Source organism: Schistocerca americana, chromosome 4 (assembly GCF_021461395.2).
Source record: "Schistocerca americana isolate TAMUIC-IGC-003095 chromosome 4, iqSchAmer2.1, whole genome shotgun sequence".
NCBI lineage: Eukaryota > Metazoa > Arthropoda > Insecta > Orthoptera > Acrididae > Schistocerca > Schistocerca americana.
Genome location: NC_060122.1, coordinates 355653188 through 355680680, shown reverse-complemented (window position 1 = coordinate 355680680; position 27493 = coordinate 355653188). Strand labels below are relative to the sequence as shown.

The 27493-nt window shown below is 42.7% G+C and overlaps 1 protein-coding gene across 3 annotated transcripts in view; it reads right to left on the bottom strand.

Moving 5' to 3' along the window:
- Positions 1–27493, bottom strand: part of LOC124612264 (irregular chiasm C-roughest protein) — a 1966673-nt gene that overhangs the window by 403312 nt on the left and 1535868 nt on the right. For all 3 annotated transcript variants that reach the window (XM_047140359.1, XM_047140358.1, XM_047140360.1), the window contains one exon: positions 13273–13336. The gene's annotated coding sequence lies outside the window, so the exon portion shown is untranslated. The remainder of the gene's footprint in view (positions 1–13272; positions 13337–27493) is intronic.

Below are 27493 nucleotides of genomic sequence, written 5' to 3'. Positions count from 1 at the left end.
TTAGCTCATATTGATGCTCACCGTCTCCCAAAGCGTTACGGGAAAGTCACAAAACCCAAAACTTGACACGACGTATTTTGGATATATTGGAAACAATAAAAAATGAAAAAAGACGTAGATGTTCAGTCGCTATGGATAAAAGGATATTATGGAATTTTGCGTAACGAAGTAGTCAACTGCATAGCTAAGATGAACATTACTGATTGACAATTCCGTCTAACACCTCTCCCTCACACTAATTTGAAACCTTTGATCAAGAAAGCTGCTTACCGTCAGTGGAACTCTGAATGGCATGTATCTCGCGGGTCAAAGCGAGTCTGGTGACTTAGACTTCCTGTACATCCGTAGCCACACAGGAATTCCGGGTCCGCCAAGAAACGTTTCCCAGGAAGTCTACGGAGCAATACGTCACATGATTTGTCCCGCGCACCGAACGGCGCTGACGCCATCCTCACACGGGACAAGGCAGCCAACGTCGATGCGAACGCGGACGGAAAATTCAACCTCACGAGACGCAGCGCCGGCGTTACGTGCGAGGCGCTAGTTAACGTGATTTGCGACTGCAGCGCTCTCCTGTGGCAGCGTCGGTTGTATCTGGCTCGCAAACAACATACTTTGTTTACGAAAACGGACGCGCGTAAAATTCCTGCGTTAGCTCTATTAAAACGTACAGTTCCTCCCTTTCCCATATGCTACTCATGTTGTTCTGTCTGTAGTATACACAAATAAAACTTCAGTGTTCATGAACATGTTATAAGAGAAAAGAAGGAAAATTCCATATCCATCAGGAAGTACAAACCTTCACAAAATCGAAAAAATGCTCTCCTGAGAAAAAACGCATTTGTTATGACGTAGTATCGAATATTACAGAAAATATTTTTGTTAATTTAATAAGGAAGCCTCACAGATAGAAAAAAAAAGAAAATTGGACTTCAAAACGCGAAGCCACTAGACTCTGCTTTATAACTTGCAATCTCTGTCAACTATGCTACGTTGAGCTCCTAAAACAAATGACCCAGTATTTTGATTACGACAGTCTGAAGGCTTTAATCACCAATATGTTCTTAACTGACTATTAATAATAACAAATCTACCAAGAACGATGCATTTTTGAAAATCCTTCAATGTACTGTTGGCTTAAATGGCTCTGAGTACTATGGGACTTAACATCCGAGGTCATCAGTCTCCTAGAACTTAGAACTACTTAAACCTGACTAACCTAAGGACATCACACACATCCATGCCCGAGGCAGGATTCGAACCTGCGACCGTAGCGGTCGCGCGGTTCCAGACTGAAGTGCCTAGAACCGCTCGGCCACACCGACCGGCAAGTCGTTCAATAACGACGCGTTTTACAGAAATTATCTATGTGCTTATGTTTAGAATGTTTAGTAACAGCATAAGTTACACACAAAAAAAAAAAAAAAAAAAAAAAAACAGCAAATATTGGCTTCATCAAATAGAATACGGCGTTTCGCAAGTTCTGCCTCTAACGCAGAGAGTGTGCTTGCCTCTTATTGGTCCAATGTTTCGTAACACGTTGCCGAAATATCATGCAACTTATTTTGTGTTTCGCCCGAGGCAGCGGCTCCTCAACGTGAAATGACAGGAAGTGACGTCACACAAGTTCTATAGCTCCACGTGAGACCAGCTTGAAGAGTCGGAGGACCCTGGCCACGGCAAACACTGCGAAAGCTCCGAAATGGCACATGACAAGAAACGTGTCAGTGTTGCAGTAAAGCGTGATGCAAGTGACTTCCGACAAAATTAATAAGGAAATATGAGCGTAACATTTATTCTAAGTTTGAACAGCCTTCGTTAGTCACTTGGGAGCGTCACCAGCCGCCAGCCGGGAGGCGTGAACATTTCAACACTGTTCGCGGGTCCGGAAGACAGCCACAAAGACACTCTTAAGAGAGAGAGCGAGCAATTCTGCTGAAAATGGTTAGAACAGTGCAGATCGAACCGTCTAAATCCGTTAAGCACATGAGGCGGAACTGAAGACCGCTGACGAGTCGGCAAGAGCAGAATCAATTAGTCCATTACAAATGATGTCTCGGAACAGAGCCCCTTCTCAGCGACATAAATACTCGTACTCTACCTCCAATAGTTTTTGTCGCTGGATCAGTGGTATAGATGGCGATCATGTCGTTCCTATTCGATTCCCTGGTTATGGTATGGTAATGTCTTGCGTGTGAGATAGTTCTAGTTGGTCTTGCACTCGCTGCCCAGCGAGACGATCATCAATCTGAAGCCACAGCTGACGCAGTCCAGTATCCAGTATTGACGTGAGCAAAGCAACCAGCGCTGTCTCTACCTGCAAGACTCCGCTCCAGGGCAGAAGCTGCCGCAAACTTGTATCACATGAGGCTGACAGTCTACTGTATCGGCGGGCCAGATACAGCATTCTGCACAACAGCTCGGCTTCAGACTTCAAAATGGCTCTGAGCACAACGTCTAAGGTCATCAGTCCCCTAGAACTTAGAACTACTTAAACCTAACTAACCTAAGGACATCACACACATCCATGCCTGAGGCAGGATTCGAACCTGCGACCGTAGTGGTCGCGCGGTTCCAGACTGTAGCGCCTAGAACCGCTCGGCCACCTCGGCCGGCGCTTCAGACATCGCGCTCCAACTGAGAGAACAATGCGGGCAGTGATCTGGGAGTGATTGAGTATTCCCGGAAACGGCATGTGATATGAAAGCACAAACGTCAAGATCACTGCTGTTTCCAAGCTGAGCTACCGACGGTGCGTACCTATCAAATCAACGGACGGCAAAACCGCTGCATCGGGGTGGCACCGACTTCCACTCTGAGCTGATACAGCGTCCTCGGCAGCCGTGACACCCCTGGAGGATTCAGCGGATTCTTCTCCTGATAACGAAGTCGCCAGTCGGCAGGAGAATCAGCAACGAATTGTATTTTCAGTAATAAATGAAATAATTTTCAGTATTATTTTATTGCGTCTAATGATACCACACAGCTCCTTGGTCTGCATTCTGAAGAAGTAGTAGCGGTTTCCAGCCCCAGTAGGGCAGAAACGATTTGTATTTTCAGCAATAAATGGAGTAATTTTGTATATTATTTTTTTGCGTCTAACAATACCGCACATCTCCTTGGCCTGCATCCTGACGAATTAGCTGCGGTTTGCAGGCCGGCAGAAGGCGGTCCCTACACAAATTATTAACGAAAGGCAAGTGGCACTGCGCTTAAAGCACTTTACTAACTCCAGAACAGTGGCCGGCCGGTGTGGCCGAGCGGTTCTAGGCGCTTCAGTCTGGAACCGGGCGACGCTACGGTCGCAGGTTCGAATCCTGCCTCGGGCATGGATGTGCGTGATGTCCTTAGGTTAGTTAGGTTGAAGTAGTTCTAAGTTCTAGGGAACCGACGACCTCAGATGTCAAGTCCCATAGTGCTCAGAGCCATTTGAGCCAATCAGAACAGTGGAGTTCATATCATCATCTTGCCTTCCACACTAAGATTTCGTAGGAACCCTCGCAATGAAACTTCCTGGCAGATTGAAACTGTCTGCTATACCGAGACTCGAACTCGGAGCATTGCCTTTCTCGAGCAAGGGCTCTACCGACTGTGCAACCCAAGCACGACTTAAGACCAGTCCTCATACTCTTACCAACGCCAGTGCTTCATCTCCTACTTCGTCGGTAGAGCACTTGCCCTAGAAAGGCAAAGGTCCCGAGTTCGAGTGTCGGTCCGGCGTACAGTTTTGTCTGCCAGCAAGTTTCGTGTCAGCGTACACTCGGCTGCAGAGTGAAAAATGAATTCTGGAATCCCTACACTCATTACGACAAACACCAGGAAGTTCCCTTTGAAAAATATTCTTTCAATTTGCTCCCCAATTGTCCAACGCGAGCTTGTGGTTTGTCTCTATGAACAGGAAGTTCGACCTCGATCTTACTACCGCCTAGCTATGTTTTTCAGAACCATAGCGACGCAAGGTTGCTAGCGGCTCTCACTTGCGACATTTTGAAATCGATGAGTACACGATGTTCGTAAATTCCTGATATTTCTTACAGAGTTGTTGTTCAACAGCTGAAATCAACTCGGAACGCGGTGCTTGGTTCAAATGGCTCTGAGCACTATGGGACTTAACTACTGTGGTCATCAGTCCCCTAGAACTTAGAACTACTTAAACCTAACTAACCTAAGGACATCACACACATCCATGCCCGAGGCAGGATTCGAACCTGCGACCGTAGCAGTCGCGCGGTTCCGGACTGCGCGCCTAGAACCGCTAGACCAAACGCGGTGCTTTCGATACTTCAAGAAACTTCTAGTCGTGCCATAATTTTATAGTTTTTCACGTTGAATTTAGCACGGCAAGTACTTCGACATATGTCAGAATTTTTATGTAGGGGCACGTTCTGGTTAATGGCTGTAGTTCTTCACAAGTTTGAACCTCACCAGTTCGTTGGCCGCATAAAGTCTTGCAGGTGTTGAGCAAGCAAGAAAATTTCACAACCCTAAAAAGTGAAGGAAACAAATGAATGAGCTTACCTATCAGCTTTGTTCAATAGTCGGGGGATTATTTATTTATCAATAAAAAAGAGACACTGGCTGTTAATTAGGTGAACAAAACTATCGTGCACAAACTATAGAATGGGATATATTGGGCCATTTCTCTATGCGTATTAATCCAGGCCAAGCATGCAAAATCCACCAAACCGGTTTTATTGAGTTTACCAAACATATTTTATTGTCAACAGACGCTATACTGTGGCAGTTCTGCAATATTTGATACTTTTACAGTCGCTCCCAACTACGTGCTTCAGTTTCCACGAGCCCCTCTCAGGTGTAAAAATTGTTTCTGCTCTCTGTTTTAATTACAGAGACATTATTAGCATTTTAAACTTGTGTGTCTTTGTTGTTTGGCACTGCAGAGAGATTTCAATCAACAGAAAACATCAGCTGCATGAAACGTGATCCGTTCCTTTTACAAACATGTTTCCGTTACGTGTTCCACGGCTAAGCAGGTTTAAACCTTTTGCAAAATCGGTTTCATACGCATTAATAACTCTGCTAATACCATATTATCGAAAATTTTTCTAACTACGACAGCTTTGAGGTTTATGCCGTAATTATTTCACAAATTTGCGCTATTGCTCCGTATCAGGCATTATACGTACGTACGTAATTGTGTGTAGTTGTAATGACTTCTGGAACGAATATCTGATAAAAAAAAGATACACCTTCGTCCCGTAGATATCAAGGAGATTAACGGTATAATTACTTTTAGTGCTTGGATAAAAACAAGTGAATATAAAGCTACGTTTTCTTTTTTTTCTTTTTTGGCTCAAGCAAAAGGCAGACATTCAAAAGCAGGAACGTCCAGGCACTTTCATTACTCTCTAATTAGGCTGCTACAATGCGTGAACGTGTAAGGGAGTATAACGGAAAATATACGACGACACGAGAGGATTCCTGCAATACGTAGCTCTAGTCATTTGTAGGGAAAAGATTATTTGCGGACTGATACAAAATTTCCAACTAATACAGTTTACTCAATTTTTCTTTGGTAACATCTTTTATTAAAGTAATTGTTACCAGACTCTGGCACTCCAAGCCGGTCATGGAAGTAAATCATAAAACAGATTATCCAGAAAAATAAAACAGACTAAACACATTCTGTTGGTTACTGACACTGCCTTCGTGCTAGAGAAGAATGTTTGCTACATTTAACTTATTAAAACTGAAGCGTAACGAAGAGGAAACTTTAAAGATGAGAAATACACTACCATGCTCGATCATCACGTGCACAAAATTCTTGAGAAAGCTTTTACGTTGTATCCATACCTATTGTAAACGCCGCAAGCGTTGAAACTAGGTGACAAGTCTCGTATAAACCAATTTGTTGAGAATTTTCTGGAGCGTCTGAATGAGAAAACGAATTCCTAAACAGAGTGGCATTTTTCGACGAATTCACTTCTCACGTGTGCGGTATCGCGAACAAACACAACATCGCCTCCGTGGACAAACCAAGCCGCATATAATAAGCTAAGTGGTGTGTGCTAGCACCAAAGTGAACGTGTGATGTTTGATCGCTGATCGCGTTTCAGGACAAATATTGCATTTTTTTAAAGGAAAAGCAATTAATTCCCTAAATTATCATGACACGTTGCAGCTGATTTCTACCTATCGCTTAAGTCTTGTCCCACAGTTACGCAGAGTCAGCCATCGTTAATGAGATTTGGCATGTTAATGGTTAAGGGGTGGCCAGATGCCCTTCCTGCCGCCACCCCGTACCCCCCCCCCCCCCTCGGGATGGAATTAGTGTACCCCAACTGTCTACATCGAGTGTAATCCATGGAATAGTGCGAATGTGTTCAGATGTCTGCGAACCATGTAACTGAGGCGGAACGTGGGTACCAGCCCGGTATTCACCTAGTGGGATGTGGAAAACCGCCTAAAAACCACATCCAGGCTGGTTGGCATATCGGCCCTCGTCGTTAATCCGCCGGGAAGATTCGATCCGGGGCAGTCGCGCCCTCCCGAGTACAGGAAGCAGCGCGTTAGCGCTCTCGACTACTCTGGCGGGTACGTTGCAACTGAATGTTCTGTCAAATTAGTAGAGTAAAACTATGTTCAACCTGAAGGTATCGTTTCATTGCCATCCACTGACCTTTGAACTGATTGTTCCAGCTACATTTCCCCGTCCTGTGTCTAATTCACGATGTAATTATACAAACAGTTAACCAGATGTCCGTATGATCTTGTTCTGCACCGAAGATGGCACTCCGGTCAACGGATAAACACGCAAACAATGACGTCACGGCACCTATGAAACGAGGTAGGTTTTGCCGGGTAGTCCCACTTCCACAATCGTTGTGTATACAGCCACAGACGGTGCAGTGTGGCATAGAGAAAATGCCAACCAGACACTCTACGGCGGAGCAAGACAGTTGCAAATTGATGTGACCCAATGGCTTAGTGTGAATCATTCTGTTGTTTCTTGGATGTGGCGACAATTTATAGAGACCGAACTGTATCCAGAAGATTAGGGCAGAGCCGACCACGTGTGACTTCAGAAGAGAGGAACGTCATTTGACCGTAAGGGCACGACAGTACTGCCTTAGTACTGCTCGGCAACTGGCGTGTGAGCTCGCAGCATCCACTGGACGTGTTGCTTCGAGGCAAACGGCGTGCAGAAAGATTCGGCATAGTGGCCTTTACTGTCGGAGACCTATTGATGTCTACCTCTGACGCGTTTTCACAGAAGGGAACGTCTAGTGTCCAGTCATCAACATGCCAGCGGGGCGGTCGAACAGTGGACCAATCTTGTTGTCACAGATGAGTCCCGATTTAGTCTGAAGAGTGATTCTCGGTGGACTCGTATCTAAAGGGAACGTAGAACACGATTTCGGGAGCCAAACATTGCAGAAAGAGACCGATATATTGAGGAGGTAGCTGTCAGCTACCTTGGCGAGATCTTGGGATCTCACTTGTGGTTGTTTCAAGGTGCTGTGGCTCCATACTTCGTATTGATGGACGGTAATGCTTAATTTTACAGAGCACGGGTGGCTGATGTTTTCTTGGAAACGAAAGATATTTCAATCATGGCGTGGTCTACTCGCTCTCCTATTTGAATCCCAAAGAGCATGTCTGGAATACACTAGACAGATGGTTTGCATCTCGTCAGCATCCAACAACCACTCTCCACGACTGCCAGAAGCTCTGCAGAAAGAATGGGCATTATTGCGTCAACATGAGACTGATGACATCATTCACCGCATGTCAAGTCAGGCCTGTACTGCTTCCAGAGGGGGTCACTCCCCATACTGAGCACATTTACCAGTTGTCGGAATGTGTGTGCAAATCCAAGTTGAAAAAAAAAAAAAAAAACGAATAACATTTTTGTCTACTACCGTTACGCATGTTGCAGTTATTTATGTTCGAAATTCTTTGCATTGTTTCTACTTTACTACTACCTGTGCAGTGGTTGGGAAGGGAGTGAGACAGGCCTTGTAGCCTCTCCCCGATATTATTCAATCTGTCTACTGAGCAAACAGTAAAGGAAACAAAAGAAAAATTCGGAATAGGTATTAAAATCTTGCGAAATACATATCTCTCTGTTCGTCCATAGAGTACAAAACGCAGTAGACAAAGGCGCCCACGTTGGTGCCGTGTTCACTGATTCCGAGAAACATTCTATAAAGTGCTGCATTGTCGTTTAGTGAAAAAAAGAGCTTACCGAGCACTGGGCCATGTTTTAGACTTGATTCACGATTTTCTAAGAGCTGAAACACAATGCGCTATTTTTCACAGAGTGAAATCGAGAGATGTAGAAGTAATTTCAGGCATACAGCAAGGGAGCTTCAGAGGGCAATTACTGTTTACAATAGGTATAAATGATCTAGTGACTAGCGTCGGAAGCCCCATGAGGCTATTTTAGGGCTTAATTTCGACCGGAACGCTCCGGAACAAAGTTCCGTCTCTTCCAAGGGATTTTTTTTTTTTTTTTTTTTAACTCAGCGGAAAAACTCGGCACCGGAGATTTAAAATAATACATGTGTATTAAATAGCAACGAAATTATAATTTGCCGCTGAGGCGTATTGTAGAGACATTCGTGTTCAAATGTGATGCGTGTCTGTGGTAACGAAAACGAACTTAAATCGGTCCAGTTGTAATACAACTCAGTGGGTGCAAGACGTATTATATTTAAAGCGTTTACTAAACGTCTAACTCGGAGTCTCATATTGTATCGTGTTACATTTTTCATAACTCTTCGTAAAGTCGGAATTGTACGTTACACCAATGGGCAAGAATTTCTTCTACATCCACATGTCTGCTCTGCAAATCACATTTAACTGCTTGTCAGAGGGTTCATCGAACCATCTTCACAGTAATTCGTATTATTCCGCCCTCGAACAGCAAGTGGGAAGAAAAGAACACCTATATCTTTCTGTGCGAGCTCCAATTTCCCTTATTTTGTTAATGATCATCGTTTCGCCCTATGTAGGTCGGCGTCAACAAAATATTTTCGCATGCGGGGGAGAAAGTTCGTGTTTAAAATTTTGTGGGAGGATTCTGCCGCAACGAGAAACGCCTTTGTTTTGATCATATAACACTGTTTGTTAGATCCTCTATTAATTAATATCTGACACACGTTTACCGCGGGGCTACAATGAAACTATTTGAACGTTATAGCTGGTAGCATTTGAAAAAATGTCATTGTTACAAAGACTACTTACTTGGGCCGATGTGTATCGACCAGAACTAGGGAGAAAAGTGACAATGCTTCGGGAACAGACTGTAGCACCTGTTGTTTGTATTAAATCTTGTGGTTGTATTGTTTTGATTGTAAGAAACTATGTTTTAAAAACTGAATTTCAGAATAGTATTTTGTAAAAAGTGGTTCCTCGTTGTAAGATTTATTATAAGTTTTGAAAAATCGAAACTTGTGCGTTTTATGGCTGGGGGGAGCTTGAAGAGGTGAGATCCAACTCCTGGTTGCAACGCCAAAGTCTAGGGAAATGCAAGAAAATCTGGGGAGTATATATGGGTGGTACAGGGACTGGTGAATAAATGTAACGTATCTACTCGGTGTAAAGAGATCCATTACTGTTTCAGTAACCTATCGGTAGAAATCACTGGAAACACTGAGGATCGTAAAATACCGAGGCATAATCATTAGGAGTGACCAAAAGTGAAATGAGCACACAAAAAAAAAAAAAAAAGGACTAATGTTAGGCTGCAATTTATCGGTAGGATCTTAAGGAAATGTCATTCATTGCATAAAGAAGTGGCTTAGATAACAGTTTTTCAATTGATTTGCGGGTATTGTTCGTCAGTTTGGCTCTTAACCAAGTGGGGTTAACAGAAGAGATGGAGAAGACTCAACGAAGATCGGGACGCTGCGTGACGGGATCATTTATTAAAAACGAGAGCGTTGTATGATGCGCAACTGATTCCAGTAAAACCCGTTACAAGAGGGGCATAGCATTTTAAGGAGAAGATTAGTGTTGAAATTCCGGGAGTGTACGTTTGAAGAAGAGTTGGGCAACATGTTAGTCCCTTACTTCCTTCCACGTGAGTTTCGCGAAACGACCACAACGAAAAAATTGAGACATTGGAGCTCATACGTAGGTTTGTCGTCATTCGTTGTTCGCAGGAACAATTCGCGGCGGAGCAGGGACGGGGTAAAATGATTGTGGTATTAGAATTACACTCCGCCACACACCGTAAGGTGGCTTACAGAGTGTGTATATCCAGAGAGCGGGCAAAAATTGGGAAACAGTACAAACAAAACACATTACAATATCTAACACGATGTAGGAAAACCATTGGCATTCAAAACTGCTTGTAACCCTCTCGGGATGCATAAATACATGTCCTGCATGCTTTTCAAACTAATCTTACACCATTATTTCTGCAAAATAATGGAAACTTCAGGTAACGAAGATGGAGGTGGAAGCGATCAAGCTTGCTTCTCCCCAAAGTGGACCACAAAGGCTCCTACTGAGCCCTACTGAATGTGTGGCCAGCGAAGATGCGCAGTTCATCCTGTTTTTTTACAAAACCAGTCCTGGACGACAGGTGCTGTCTGAATAGGAGCCGTGTCGTCTGGCAACACAGTGTCACTGTTGGGGAAGAAACACAACGTCAATATGGTCACATAGTTCTTGACAGAAAAGCTACCCATGGAATACCACGATATGGCTGACCAAATCAGCACCGAACCCCTGCCATGTCTCACTCTTTGGACGTAAACTGGGCTAGAAGTTGGAAACAGTGTGAAACAAGACTTGTCCGACCATATGACTTTCTCACATTGGTCCATAGTCCAGCTTTTGTGGCTTCGACACAACGTCTTCCTGTTGCAGGCTTTTTCATCAGTGGTGATTGGTTTGGAACTCCACCTTACCCAGGAGTTACCTGCTTATCGACCTTCTTTCACGCCTTTTTTTCGGGGGGGGGGGGGGGGGTGGAAAGGGAGGGGGTTCAGTTCTGAAGTGACTTTTGTAGCTCTCCTCCGCTTATTTTTCATCACAATCCTCTTCAATCGCCGTCCGTCACGACCACTCATCAAACACACACTTTTACACCCTTTTGTCCGCGTTTTAACTTAGCGGATGACGTATGCAATATAAAGCTTCCACAAGGTGCCTCTTGAAACAAAGAAAGTTTCGGCGCTCTTGATTGCGCTAGCACCCACCATATGGGCACTACCAATTTGCCCCCGTTGGAATTCATTTAACTCAGACATAGCTCACTCAGAGCTGCACAGAACACTGTTATTACCGAGAACGATTCTCGCAAGGTATTGAGGACATTACACAGGTATGTTCGTGGTCATATACAACAGCGCACCTTGTGGGCTTGGCTCCATTTATGATCAAGCATGCATTTATCTCGGTGTTTCCATAGACCTGCCCGATCCCTGTAGATGGGTCGAGATGTAGAAAAATGTACTCAAAAATGTGAACCTCCTCCCCTTTAAATTCAAATAATAACCATCTCATCATAACAATATAACAACGCCAGTGTGAGACAAATGCCGTGTTGATGCATTAGCAACGTCAGCTTTGCGCCACGCAACAATTGCAGCACCCATTTTAAACTATAGAGCTAATAACATAGGAACAACAACTAATTAACACACGGGTAACTTACACGTCGCAGTCTGAAGAACGACATAGACGGTTTAATGTATCATGTTGACGGACGCAATTAATAAAACTGAAATTAATTTAAGCTAGGATTTCCAGTCCTACCTGTGAACTAAGTTCTTGTTCGCTCCTTACCCTCGGACAACCGCCTACTAGACTCTTCCGTTATTGCTTAAATAATTACTGATTACTACACAAGATTCAAACAACCATACTTCCCGCCCTGAGCTCGTTCATCACAAGGAGAACAGTTCGTTGGGTCCTTCCAGAACAGCTGTTGACTTGGAGACGTTTCGGGGCAACGTTCAAGTTACAACAATGGACAGAAGGGACCGTCTGTTTTCTGAAATACACTTAACTGCAGAACAAAACATATTACTGGAATCGTCCTTGTAACAAGAGATTAACTCTGAGAGTGTGATTTGAGTGCAAATGCAAAATCACTGGGATGGATCACTGTCGACAGATTTCTTACCAACGTTGAAAAAACCTTGTTAATTGTTATTTTTATATGGCTAAGTCCACTAATACTGTGTATGACACACCGCCAGCCATTGCGGAGTGTTACAAAGGTTCTTAGGTGTTGGTTTACCTGAAGGGCGACAGGAGCGTGGTTCACAACGTTATCCGTAACAGTTTCTCTGTTGTATATTGCTGCTCCATCTTCAGTGACAGTCAGTCCATGAAGGTTGTTGTTGTTGTTGTGGTCTTCAGTCCTGAGACTGGTTTGATGCAGCTCTCCATGCTACTCTATCCTGTGCAAGCCTCTTCATCTCCCAGTACCTACTGCAACCTACATCCTTCTGAATCTGCTTAGTGTATTTCCATGAGGGTATGAAAGCTTAAATTAACGTCTTTCATGTAATTTTTTAGAGGGGAAGTGAAGGAAGGGCGGGTTGCGAAGCTACTTAATGTTCGACGTAACGACATTATTAACACTGTGAACTGAAAGGAATCGCAAGTGATCACTTTATAAATTTGTTTTGCTTAGGATGCAATTATACGTTTCAAGCCGATTTTGTTGCTCTCCTGACGGTAATCCAATTTACAGGATGTCGAAGCACAGTTTACATGCCACTCGGCAACGAGCGTAGAAACATAGTTGTAAGCATGTAAGCAGTTTCAGGATTCTGTAAATAGTATTACCACTTGACAATGACTAAACGAAACAAGACCAAAAACACGAAATGTTAAAAGTCATGGAGTGTGACATGTATATGATAAAATACTATTATTTACAAAATTATCTTCTACTTTTTGTTTATAAATAGCTAATTCATTATTTCTGTTTCGTTTTCTACTTTGTGACAGTTCTATGATTTTTACGGTTTTCATATATAAAAAGAAAAGGTATGATTTAAAAAACATTTTGTACACGAGAAGAAGGTAAATTAAAATTTGGTCCACCAGCATTACTTCTGTGGTACACATATAAGCATATATAAACTAAGCAAGCGGTTTTGAAGCAAAACTCGCTACCAGGTATATTGCAAGTAGATTACAAACGAATGTATGCAAAGTAAATCCTGTGAGAACTGTCCAGCGCTTAAAAAGCAAAAATCGTTCTAACGTTCGAAGAAAAACAATGCAAAATAATAAAGTTTGTTTATTAGGTTCAATAATATGGATGTTTATGATAATTACCAGAAATTGGAGGAAGCTATTTGCGTCTCCACAGTTCACCTGTCTCGTGGCGTGCTGCAGCAGCCTGCAAAAGAAATGATGAGTTATACTTCGTAAAATACAAGTTTCGCACGCTTTAGTCTATACAAGTAAAAATGTAAATGTTCATTTGTTCAAAATGGTATACATCCGAAAATTCTTGACCAATTCAAGCCTTTTAAATTTTTTATAACAACATTTCCCTTTCATTGCACTTATAAAAATTATATATTACACATAAAATTAAAAATAGGTATATAAAAACACACACGTATTCCAATGCAACGTTGTGTCAAAATTTCAGAGCATTTCACCAAAAACTTTCGGAGATTTGCGATTAGTACCATTTAGAGTTTATACATAAATTTAAACGTAGATATTCGTTTATTCAAAATCTCAGATCTCCGAAAGTTTTTCATGGATTGCTTTGAAATTTTCATACAACATTGCAGTCGTATACACATATGCTTTTAGATACCGACTGGAACTCCATGCGGTATATATGCAGCAAACGGGAAACATTATCAAAATATATATGTTGGTTTGTTCGGAATCGTTAACCTCCGAACGTTTTTCACCGACTGCTCTGAAATTTTGACGCAACGTTGAATTCTAATATGGACACTTCTTACGTACGGTACCTAATTCTTTAATGTATATATATATATATATATATATATATATATATATATATATATATATATATATAAAGGGATCGTTAGTAAAAACTTCAAAATATACCTTCCGATTTACTTCAAATTTTTACACGTTAGTGTAATAAACGTTTAGACCAGGTACTTTTTAATATATTATACAGGGTGTCCTATTTATCTTGACCACCTTAAATAACTGTTTGTCCCGATGCAAATTACAAAATTTTTCGAGCAAATGTTCGTTAGCCGTCACGGGACATCAATCAGCATGATTGCCTTCGTTGTAGCTTTGTTTTTTTACAAAGATATGAACAGCGGTATGACCTTTTTAAATGGCATCCTGTATTTTTTATTCGGTAATTCATTTCCTATCCTAAAGACCTATTCAAAAATGTATCACAGTGTACCATTCACTGAAACACAACGTTATTAATTACATAACACAACATTGACGTTGACGCTCCCACCGCTTAGTGCAGGTACTCGGTTAATGGAACACATCCACGTGCTGACGCTGACAGAGGACAAATGTAAACATAAGTAGAACGTATACCCGTCATTCCGTCAACCATCGTCAGTTGAAGAGTTGTGTGAGTAGAATATACACCAACGAAGAGAAGGTAGAAATGCTACTCATCTATGGGGAATGTAAGTTAGCAGAACAGTAACTGCAATACTGTTTTCTTATGTACGGGTACATTTAGTACAGTAGTTTAGTCCTTTTAAATACTGTTGTGTAGAGTAGGCATAAGTAAAGGATATCCTTCCTACAAACTGTATTGACATAACGTTTCTTTTATTGTTGTTTTTGAAGGTAAGAGAAATGCTACGCAGGCAGCGGAACTGTACAGAGAGCGATATCCTGACAAGATCCCACCTTCCCGACGGATGTTTTCTCGTCTTGTTGCGACGCTTCAGGAAACGAAAAGCTAAGGCGCTGCAGTCATGGACTGTGCGGCTGGTCCTGGGGGAGGTTCGAGTCCTCCTTCGGGCATGGGTGTGTGTGTTTGCCCTTGAGATAATTTAGGTCAAGTAGTGTGTAAGCTTAGGGACTGATGACCTTAGGAGTTAAGTCCCATAAGATTTCACACATATTTGAACATTTTGAAACGAAAAGTTTCAACCCACGACAACGCTATCGTCGTAGCACTTGTACAGACGAAGCTGCCTAAGTTACTGTTCTCGCTTCCGTTGCTATGAATCCACATGTGAGCACACGACAGCTTGAATACGAGATTGGCGTTCCTAGAACCAGTGTACATCGTGTACTTACACGTTACAGTCACCACCTACATCAAGAAATGCATGGGTATGATTTCCAGAATCGTGTACAGTTCTGTCAGTGGGCACAGAAGCAAATCTTCGCCAACCGAACTTCTTCTCCAATGTTTAATTTACGGATGAATGTTCCTTCTCAAACAAAGGACAGGTAAATACAAGGAACATGCATTATTGGTCCAGCGACAACTCACGATGGCTTAGGCAGATGGAACATCAGCATCAATGGAGAATTAACGTCTGGTGTGGGATGCTTGCTACTACAATTATTGGCCCTTATTTCATCCATGGTAGTCTAAAGAGCTAAGCGTATGCCAACTTCTTCATACGAATTCTTCCTCCTCTTCTGGATAAAGTGCCGCTAAGAACCAGAATGCTTATGTTGTATCAACACGATGGATGTCCAGCACATAATGCCTTGCGTGCACGTCGTGTTCTGAACCGAAGGAATCGTGCTAGATGGATTTGTCGAGGAGGAACAATTACTTGTCCTGCTAGGTCTCCTGATTTAAATCCTCTGGACTTTTTTCTTTGGGGATGCATTAAAGATGTTGTCAATCGCGATATTCCAACTCCAGAGGACATGCAGGAATGTATCGTGCTTGCTTGTAATTCTCTTCAGCAGGCAACACTGGAAGCAGTAAATAATTCTTTCATTCAACGAGTGCACCAGTGTATCGGTGTCCAGGGTCACCACTATGAGCACCTCTGAATGTTCTAGTCCTGAGCAATGGTACAGGAGTGTCAAAGTCAATTTTGCGTTATGTTTTTACTTCGTTTTCTTGTGTTTTCTGACAACTCCAGCAAGGAGACGAGTTTGTGATCCTGGGCTCAAAGTTAATGTTGTATTATGTAATTATCAACGTTGTGTTTCAGTGAATGGTACGCTGTGATACATTTTTGAATTGGTCTTTATGAGAGGAAGTGAATTACCGAATAAAAAATACAGGGTACCATTTGAAAAAGTCGAGCCACTGTTCATATCTTTGTAAAACACAAAGCTGCAACGTAGGCAATCATGCTGATTGATGTCCCCGTGACGGCTGAAGAACATTTGTTTGAAATAATTTTGTAATTTCCATCTAGACAAACAGTTATTTAGGGTGGTCAAGATAAATGGGGTATACAGGCCTATATAATTACATGAATGGGACAACATTCGGTAGATGTGATGTACATGTAAAGACAAAGAAATTATTGCAATTTCAGAAGAACTGGATGATTTATTCAGTCAAGTCAACAACGCACTGATCCTTCTTTAAATAGCTATTCAGATTGACGTTGATTGTTAGAGTTGTTCGATGTACTCCGGACTGATATTGTGCCAAATTCTGTCCAAATGGCGCGTTAGATCGTCAAAGCTCCGAGCAGGTTGGAGGGCCCAGCCCACAATTCTCGAAACATTATTTAACTGGGGAGTGATCTGGCGACCTAGTTGATCAAGGATGAATTTGGCAAGCGTGAACACAAGCAGTACAAACACTTGTGCGGGCTGGGAGTGTCTTGCTGAAGTGTAAGCCATGAAGGACAACATAATTGGCCATACGATGTCGTCGATGTGACATTGTGTTATAAGAGTACCGTGGTTGACAACCAAAGGCGTCCTGCCATGAAATGGAATGGTACCCCGAACCATCACTCCTGGTTGTCTGGCGACAGTCAGGCCGGAATCCCATCGCTGTCTGGGACGTCTCCATACACGTTTTCGCTGGTTATCAGGACTCGTTTCGAAGCGGGACTCATCACTGAAGATAATTCCACTCCAGGAACGGAGATTCTAGGCATAATTTGCCCGACACCATTGCAAATGGGCCTGTTGGTGTACAGAGGCCAATGGCAGTTGGCGCAAGGAGCGCAGAGGTCTCAGTCCTCTTTCTGTGAGCCACCTATTAATGGTCCTTGTGCCCAGTGAAGCACCAAGTGCACGTCTGATCGATGAAAATACTGAATCCGGGACTCTGAGTGCCTCTTTGACGACTGCTCGGTCCTGACGTTCCGTAGTCTCCTTAGGTTGATCGCTTACTTCTTGACGCTCTGTTCGGCCATGTCTTACCCATCCCTGCCAACATCCCTGCCAACATCCTATTCAAATGTCGAGCGGTTCGCCGATAATTCCAATAAACTTCTTTGAGTCCAAATACATGATCTCTCTCAAATGCTGGCATCCGCGTATACTGTTCACACGCATGTCTGCGAGGCTTAGTTACCGTCCAGCTGAGTACGCGGAATGAAATTGGCAAAGATTTTATGCCGTAGCATCGACGTGTCCCCTGTTTGCTATCCTTGTCAGTTGAGCGATTAAATAGCCCTGCAGCGTCACACACTTATTCATCATCCGGTTTACAGTTTTGCATTTCCATCGATACTTAGATACCTGTACGAATATCAATTTGTGGCCAAATTGCGTAACTCTTCGTGGTGCTTAATACTTTTTTTTCCTTCTTCTTAGCGTGTACATCGCACGTCTGAGGTTCCGAGATTCACTTCATTCCTGGAGTACAACCGACGTCAGAGCAGCTAACTACGGCGGCAGCTTTAGCTAACAACTGTGAGCAGGGAGTGTTAAGTGACGGAACTATGATCGCACTATGTCAATGACTTTGTCACAAATCACAATGGAGCTGCTTCTCTAAATCAGGTGTTCGAGATATTATTCAGAATATTGTGAAGAGGAGAAAAGTGTGCGTAAAGTTTGTCACTCACACATTGACTCCCGAATAAAAACAACGACGCGTAGATGTTAACCGTGGCTTGATTGAAATGCAGAACGTGAGCTGTTACTTTTTGCAAACAAAATTCACGTGTGACAAGACTCGATGTTATCAATACGAATCTACCACAACATGATAAAGTGCGGAATGGGTCTCTGAAGGTTCACCAGGGCCAAAGGAGATGCGAATGTGGCGCACGAGTTGAACAACATCCCAAAGGAAAGACTTTTCTGACAGTTTCACATGGTTGTATGAACGCTCTATACGTTGTACTAAAGGGGAGGGAGATTATGTACAACACCTGAACCATTAAATCCGTTATTTTACATTTTTTCTATTTTTTACTAATTTAGTCTCGAAACTTTCTGGACTTCTCGAATATGAAAGAGTCGCCGTTCTTAGGGTTTTGCTCGTCTTACTTACGACGCGTTGGAGGCAGTATTCTTATTTATGGATTCTTCCTTAGCTTCTTGATAGAACAATTCCGTATTGAGGCTTGAATAACACTTAGGCGGTTTTTTGTTCTACTGATTTTTATTTGTATGAAATAATTTTCGGCTTATTAGGCTATCTTCAGATAACTACCGGCTATTTTTACAAGGAGCTTATGTTCTTACGAACCAAACCTTCTGGACTAAGATACAACGCACTTACATACGATCTTTGGTTGTGGTATTGTCTTTGGAATTGTCAAAAGGGTCTTTTGACTTTTTGTTTTGTAAAACTGTTCTTTAACATAATAAATCACATTTTATGGTTTGTCAGTACCATGTATAACAACAATTAGAATTATTTACAATACACACCATTACAAAATTACAATTTTTTGGTATTTGTTGTGAACAGTTGCACTGGACATTAATTGTTGGTTGTACAACAGCGATGTTTTCTTTGGGGGTTACATTTTGTTATTAGAAAAATGTGCATTAATAAATACCAAATATTACATGTTACAGTTGAGTTATAGTTGGAAATGTAAACACATAAGGGATATTACATTATATTGGGGTGTAAATTTGTTTAGTATTGGGTCACTTTGTGGTTAGTAGCTGGTTTACTGTACTGTGTAAAGTTTAAGAGTGGTGATGTGCTCAGTTGCACTTGGTCATTTAGAACCAGCTGTGGATTTAGGGCTAAGTGTTTGTTAGTTTCAAGTGCTTCTAGTAGGCTGAGTTTTCTGCCTTTGTTGGCTATGTGTAGCACTTCTGTGTGTGTTAGATATTTGTGCCCTCCTTTGAGCACATGTTCAGCAATGGTGGAGCCTGATTTATTTAATCTCCAGCTGCGTTCATGTTCAGACAGCCTTATTGCTATGGCCCGGTCCGTTTGACCAATGTACAGTTTATTGCAGTCGGTCCAGATTATTTTGTAGGCCCCACTGCTGCTTAGTTTATCTGTTTTGTCCTTGCTGTTGAATAGGAGATTAGCTGTAGTGCCTCTTACATAAAATGGTGTTTTATGGTTTTGGGATTTCAGTGTTTTGGCTAGTTTGTCTGATAGCTTACCTAGATATGGTTTTTGGTGTGGTTGTTCCCGAAGAGGGGGCATAAATGTAGGGCAAGATATTTCTTGTGCAGGATTTTGTCAACTAATTCAGGGTTATAGCCATTGTTATATGCAATATATTTAATGGTGTCTAGTTCTGTTTGGAAATTTCATTTTGACGTTAGTATGAGTGTTAGGCGATGCACCATGGAATGGAAGGCTGCATGTTGGTGTGTTATTGGGTGTATTGGCAGTATTCTATCCTCTAAAACACAAGCACACGCCATTTTGTAGTAAACGTGTTCGGAAGCGAAATAGCAGCTTGCAATACTCAGGACCTCTACTTTAGGTTAATTACAGCTCTAATTAGTTCAGTTTTTAATTTCTTGTATTTGTTTCATAAATTACAGAGCAAGCACGGTACAAATATTTTTTCGTAATTAATTTTTTGCGGTCGCAAAATTAATGGCGTGTTAATTATTGAAAAGGGGAGGCGGGCAGAAGTTTGCTGACGCAAGCGCAGACGCACTGCCCTTAGCGTCCCACCCGTAGGCGCAGGCGAGCGCGAGGGCGTGAATTATGGCTGCGCCGTCCTCTCCTCTCCCCACAGCCTGGCATTTGTCCCGCCAGCTTTGTAGCATACTGGGGACCGGCTACCGCTCTCGGTGCGGCAGTCCACCAATAACCTGTACCACCTGCTTCACAGAGTAATTCTGACACCTGAAAGCCAAAAATAAATAATGTTGAAGGGTCTCTGTTGGTTTCCTTTCATGTTAATTTCTTAAATCTGTTGTCATTTACGGCATAAATTCCACTTCTGAATTTACTGTGGTGTTTCTGACTCTATCTGGGAGGAGACTGAGCAGTGGAACGTGTTACTTTTACACATAAACAAGAACGATCTGTCACACTACTACACTCGAAAACACAGTTTATATGTAATTCATGTCACACACAGTCTCATATGGAACCTACATGCGCTTTCTTTTATATAGTGTATATCATAAGATACTGTCATCCCCCTTCCTTTCTGTGTGAAAGGATGAATGAGCAAATATATTTCTAGTTGCGTGCTCGATGGTAGCAGATAAGCCTGTCTGCTATAGAACAATAGGACCAACGTCGGAACAGGTAGCTACGCTTTCTAAAAGCAAAGAGGTGTCCATTCTTAGTATGGTCCTGTATGTCCCTTCTCATGTTGGTATAGGAAGCTGCCTCTCTGGTCACTTCCGTTTGTATCTGTGAAACACCCTCGGTAGGGGCCCACGCCCGTCTGTCAGCGGCGAGCGTCTGAAGTGGTAAGATCTCCGGCTAAGCGCGCCTCTGCTAAGTCTGTAGGACAATGGAGTTCTTAAGTTCAGCCTAACTGAAAATTTAATCACCTTTATTGCAGGTTTGGATCTAAAATATCTAATGTTATCTTAAACTGGAACACAGTGTAATTAGAGTGTGAAGTTCAGAATATCTTCCGGTAGTTGCTTTGTCACTACTTTGTGAGTAAAGTGGAACCACGTGTTGATCAGTAACTCTAACTAAGATCATCAATCTTAAATGTGAATGTGCATGAGATTATAACGTCTCGTCTTGACAATATTTTTCAGAAAAGCAACTTTTCTTTATGTTCAACCCATGTGGGGTATACTTTGTGAGACCAATACCACGTGCTTATACAATTTTTTGACCCATCAGGTTAATAGTAAGGCGATATTAACCAGTTCAAGGTTTTTCTTTTGTTAATTCCGTTTCGATGTAATTTATTTTAATTATTGTGCAGTTACACTCTTTGTGTAAACCAAGTTGACCACGTGAAGCATGTGGTGTAATCATCAAAGTAGCCCTCAGCTATTCTTTTCGGGAAGATTTCACAGAGAGTTAGTATGAGTTTAGTATACCAGTGTGTGGTAATTTCATGACAGACAGGATTGTGCTACGAACGTAACTTCTTTGGGTGAAAAATTGAATTAGTTGGTTGTGGTTAATTTCCTCTTGCATATGTTTCAACGTTCTTCATGTGTTATTTTATGAAAGCAGTGTTGTATGCAGTCCCCCAAACTTGGCTCCCTATTTGATGTGTTCCGTAAGATTACAAACTCACATTTTCAGAATCCTAAATAAGGCACCAGTTTAGTTACGAATCAAGTTTGATATGCTGAAATTTTAACGGAACAATGATCAATGTTAAAATAAATGTCCAAATATAAACTGATTTATTTCTTTTTATTTAAATTCTCTTTATATATATATATATATATATATATATATATATATATATATAATCACCGGTTGTCATAAGATGACTATTAAAAGATTATAATTAATGTTAGTCTGGTTGGGAATTTGGTAAGCTAGACTGGATACCTGATGAAACAGTTGCTCAGTAACGCAAGATTAACTTCCCCAGATAGCTCACAGCTTTTAACCCGCTTTTATTGTCTTGAATATCAGCACCGCTTTCAGAACAACTTAATGCATCAACATTACAATGTGATGGACGAAATCTGCTGATAACGCGGATTGTACCTGACGTCACTTTCGGCGAGCCTCAGTTGCAGCAACATAAACTTCTTCAACTTAACAAGGTTAGACATAGTGGTTGCGGAACATAAGCGACTGATCATGATATACGAGGGCTATTCGGAAAGTAAGGAACGATAGGTCTCGAAATGGAAACCACAGTGAAAATCAAAACTGTTTTATTTGCAACGGTTAGCTACACCTTCCAGCTACTCCTCTACACAGTCGCCGCTCAGACATCTGTCGTAGCGTTGTACCAACTTTTCAATTGCCTCGTTATAGAAGACAACCGTCAGCGCTTTTCAGCAATTTTCTACTCTGGACTGCAGCTCGTTGTCTGTGTCAAAATATTGTCTTCATAGCCAGAGGTTCATTTGAGCAGAGATGAACCTCAGGGGTAGCCAATTACGGGCTCTATTGTGGTTGATCAAACACTTCCCATCGAAAACGCTGCCGGAGCATCTTCATTACCCCTGCAGAGTGCGGCCGAGATCTGTCGTGTAGAATGAACTGCATGACAGGTATGTTATTAGTTGAACTGACAGCCTTGAGAATTGCACTATTTATCGAGTAATCGAATTCCAACGGATTTCATTTGGAACTCATGTGGATCACCTCACACTTTTCGTTATTTAGCGTCAACTGCCACCTGCCACACCATACAGCAATCTTTTCTAAATCGCTTTGCAACTGATACTGGTCTTCGGATGACCTTACTAGACGGTAAATTACAGCGTCATCTGCGAACAACCTAAGAGAACTGCTCAGATTGTCACACAGGTCAATTAAAAAGATCAGCAACAGCAGAGGACCCAGGACGCTTCCCTGGGGAACATCTGATATCACTTCAGTTTTACTCGATGATTTGCCGTCTATTACTACGAACTGCGACCTTCCTGACAGGAAATCACGAATCCAGTCGCACAACTGAGACGATACTTCGTAGGCCCGCAGCTTGATTAGAAGTCGCTTGTGAGGAACGGTGTCAAAAGCCTTCCGGAAATCCAGAAACACGGAATCAACTTGAGATCCCCCGTCGACAGCGGCCATTACTTTGTGCGAATAAAGGGCCACCTTGGGGAACCCCAGAAATCACTTCTGTTTTTCTCGATGACTTTCCGTCAATTACTACGAACTGTGACCTCTCTGACAGGAAATCACAAATCCAGTCAGATAACTGAGACGATATTCCATAAGCACGGAATTTCAATACGAACCGCTTGTTTGGTACAGTGTCAAAAGCCTTCCGGAAATCCAGAAATACGGAATTAATGAGGTGATTTACAGGTTACCAGTATTTGCAAAGAACGTGGACAAGAAATAAGTGGCCAATGTAGATGCGGATCTACATCTACATCTACATTTACATCTACATCCATACTCCGCAAGCCACCTGACGGCGTGTGGCGGAGGGTACCCTGAGTACCTCTATCGGTTCTCCCTTCTATTCCAGTCTCGTATTGTTCGTGGAAAGAAGGATTGTCGGTATGCCTCTGTGTGGGCTCTAATCTCTCTGGTTTCATCCTCATGGTCTCTTCGCGAGATATACGCAGTACGGAGCAATACACTGCTTGACTCCTCGGTGAAGGTATGTTCTCGAAACTTCAACAAAAGCCCGTACGGAGCTACTGAGCGTCTCTGCTGCAGAGTCTTCCACTGCAGTTTATCTATCATCTCCGTAACGCTTTCGCGATTACTAAATGATCCTGTAACGAAGCGCGCTGTTCTGCGTTGGATCTTCTCTATCTCTTCTATCAACCCTATCTGGTACGGATCCCACACTGCTGAGCAGTATTCAAGTAGTGCGCGAACAAGCGTACTGTAACCTACTTCCTTTGTTTTCGGAGAGCTTTGTTTATCAAGAAGGCAGCGTGGGAGTTCAGCTAACACTCACCCCCTACGATGTAAGGGTCAACTCATTTGATCACAGGAGTGAGAGGTTCGGAGGGCGACTGGAGGGGTTAAAATTGTCCGGGGCTTGGAGGACGGAGAGCGAGAAAGGAAGACTGGGGGCTGAGGGCTAAAGGTTGCGGCAGAAAATTTACGCAGCAGGATCAGAGGACTCGACGGTTACACTCCTTACATTGGACGTGCAGACCTTGCCTGGGCCGCCTGTTCTCGGACGGGGAAGCCGTACGAAGGGCTGCGTGCGCGACTCCAGGCGCAGGTGTGGGGGAGTGGTGTCGTGTTCCGTGCGGCCCCTGGGCGCGAAACAAGAGCACTGGCCTCCCCGCTGCCGGTGACGCTTATTGATTTCATAGGGCTCATTCCGCTGCAAGCGGCGGCCGGAGAGCGGGCGGCCGCGTCGCACGCCGGACCTACCCGCGTCTGAAGCAAACACGCACTGTCGCGCAGAATTGGCTCTGGCCTATGCTTTACGGTTTGCTGTTGTTTAAGCTTCACGTCTCCGGCTGCAAGGTTCATTGCTCGTAGCCTTCCGGCCGGTGTACTGTCGCTGAAATTGCACTCTAGACCTATGCACAAGGAAAAGTTGCCTATATTATATCGGCTATTAATTTGTACCACTACCATAAAATTGGATCCTCTTGTAAATTCGACATTTAGAGAGGCCAGCATGACCTACATGCTTCTTGGAGCCATAGTGTCAGCTCTGAGTTCTATGTGCTGAGAAAGAGATCGTATGAAGACAGCGTTGGTTTTGTTATATTTTTGATCTAACTTTTTACGTACATAACTAAATGAAGCAGGCAAAAAGGAATACAAACGTCTCAAAAATGAGGTCGACAGGAAGTGCAAAATGGCTAAGCAGGGACGGCTAGAGGACAAATGTAAGGATGTAAAGGCTTATCTCACGAGGGGTAGCCGGCCGCGGTGGTCTCGCGGTTAAGGCGCTCAGTCCGGAACCGCGCGACTGCTACGGTCGCAGGTTCGAATCCTGCCTCGGGCATGGATGTGTGTGATGTCCTTAGGTTAGTTAGGTTTAAGTAGTTCTAGGTTCTAGGGGACTGATGACCACAGATGTTAAGTCCCATAGTGCTCAGAGCCATTTGAACCATTTGAACCACGAGGGGTAAGATAGATAATGCCTACAGGAAAATTAGCGAGACCTTTGGAGAAAAGAGAAGCACTTGTATGAATATCAAAAGCTCAGATGGAAACCCAATTGTAAGCAAAGAAGGGAAAGCAGAAAGGTGGAAGGAGTATATAGAGGGTCTATACAGGGGCGATGTTCTTGAGGACAATATTGTGAAAATGAAAGAGGATGTAGATCAAGATGAAATGGGAGATATGATACTGCATGAAGAGTTTGAGACACCACTGAAAGACCTGAGTCAAAACAAGGCCCCGGGAGTAGACAACATTCCATGAGAACTACCGACAGGATTGGGAGAGCCAGTCCTGACAAAACTCTGCCATCTGGTGAGCAAGATGTCTGAGAGTGGTGAAATACCTTCAGACTTCAAGAAGAATGTAATAATTCCAATCCCAAAGAAAGCAGGTGTTGACAGATGTGAAAATTAACGGACTACCAGTTTATCAAGTCACAGCTGCAAAATACTAACGCGAATTCTTAACAGACTAATGGAAAAACTAGTAGAAGCCGACCTCGGGGATAATCAGTTTGGATTACGCAGAAAAATTTGGAACACGTGAGGCAATACTGACCCTACGACTTATCTTAGAAAAAAGATTAAGGAAGGCAAACCTACGTTGCTAGCACTTGTAGACTTAGAGAAAGCTTTTGACGATGTTGACTGGAATACTCTCTTTAAAATTCTGAAGGTGGCAGGGGTAAAATACAGGGAGCGAAAGGCTATTTACAATTTGTGCAGAAACCAGATGGCAGTTATAAGAGTCGAGGAATGTGAAAGGGAAGCAGTGGTTGGGAAGAGAGTGAGACAGGGTTGTAGCCTCTCCCCGTTGTTATTTAATCTGTATATTGAGCAAGCAGTGAAGGAAACAAAAGAAAAATTCGGAGTAGGTATTAAAATCAATGGAGGAGAAATAAAAACTTTGAGGTTCGCCGATGACATTGTAATTCTGTCAGAGACATCAAAGGACTTGGAAGAGCAGTTGAACGGAATGGACAGTGTTTTGAAAGGAGGGTATAAGATGAACATCAACAAAAGCAAAACGAACATAATGGAATGCAGTCGAATTAAGTCGAGTGATGCTGAGAGAATTAGATTAGGAAATGAGACACTTAAAGTAGTAAAGGAGTTTTGCTATTTGGGGACCAAAATTACTGATGATGGTCGAAGTAGTGAGGATATAAAATGTAGACTGGCAATGGCAAGGAAAGCGTTTCTGAAGAAGAGAAATTTGTTAACATCGAGTGTAGATTTAAATGTCAGGAAGTCGTTTCTGAAAGTATTTGTATGGAGTGTAGCCATGTATGGAAGTGAAACGTGGACGATAAATAGTTTAGACAAGAAAAGAATAGAAGCTTTCGAAATGTGGTGCTACAGAAGAATGCTGAAGATTAGATGGGTAGATCACATAACTAATGAGGAGGTATTGAATAGAATTGGAGAGGAGTTTGTCGTACAACCTGGCTAGAAGAAGGGATCGGTTGGTAGGACATGTTCTGAGGCATCAAGGGATCACCAATGTAGTATCGGAGGGCAGCGTGGAGGGTAAAAATGGTAGAGGGAGATCAAGAGATGAATACATTAAGCAGATTCAGAAGGATGTAGGCTGCAGTAGGTACTGGGAGATGAAGAAGCTTGCACAGGATATAGTAACACGGAGAGGTGCATCAAACCAGTCTCAGGACTGAAGACCACAACAACAACAACAACAACAAGAACGAGCTTCATGTCTCCGGCTGCAAGTTTCATTGCTCGCAGCGTTCCGGCCCGTGTACGGCCGCTGAAATTGCACTCTAGACCCATGTACAAGGAAAAGTTACCTATATTATATAGGCTATTAATTTGTACCACTACCATAAAATTGGATCCTCTTGTAAATTCGACATTTAGAGATGCCAGCATGACCTACGTGCTTCTTGTGGCCATACTGTCAACTCTGATTTCTATGTGCTGAGAAAGAGACCGTACGAAGACAGCGTTGGTTTTGTTATATGTTTGATCTAACTTTTTACGTACATAACTAAATTTCGGTTACACGACAAATCACGCAAATCTAAATACTTTATAAGAGAAAAAAAAAAGCGACGCACCACGAAGAAATCGTCCGAATGAGACGAAAATCGGTAGATGTGAAATACTTGTACACACAATGAAATGATTAGAGTTTCAGAAAAATTAGATGATTTACTTAAGAGAAAGAGCTTCACAAGTCGAGCAAGTCAGTGGCGCGTTGTGCCAGTTCTGGCCATTATACAAGCAATTATTCGGCGTGGCACTGACTGATCGAGTTGGATGTTTTGCGAGAGATATTACGCCACATTCTGTCCAGTTTTTGCGTGCTCCAAACATTCTCAATTTGGCCTTGCTGGCAAAGGTGTGGTTTGACAAGCACGAAGAGGTAGAAAGACTCGTCGTGTGTGGACGGGCGTTACTTTGGTGAAATATAATCTCGGGATGGCTTGCCATGAAGGGCGACAAAACGGGGCGTTGAATATCGTAGACGGATGAC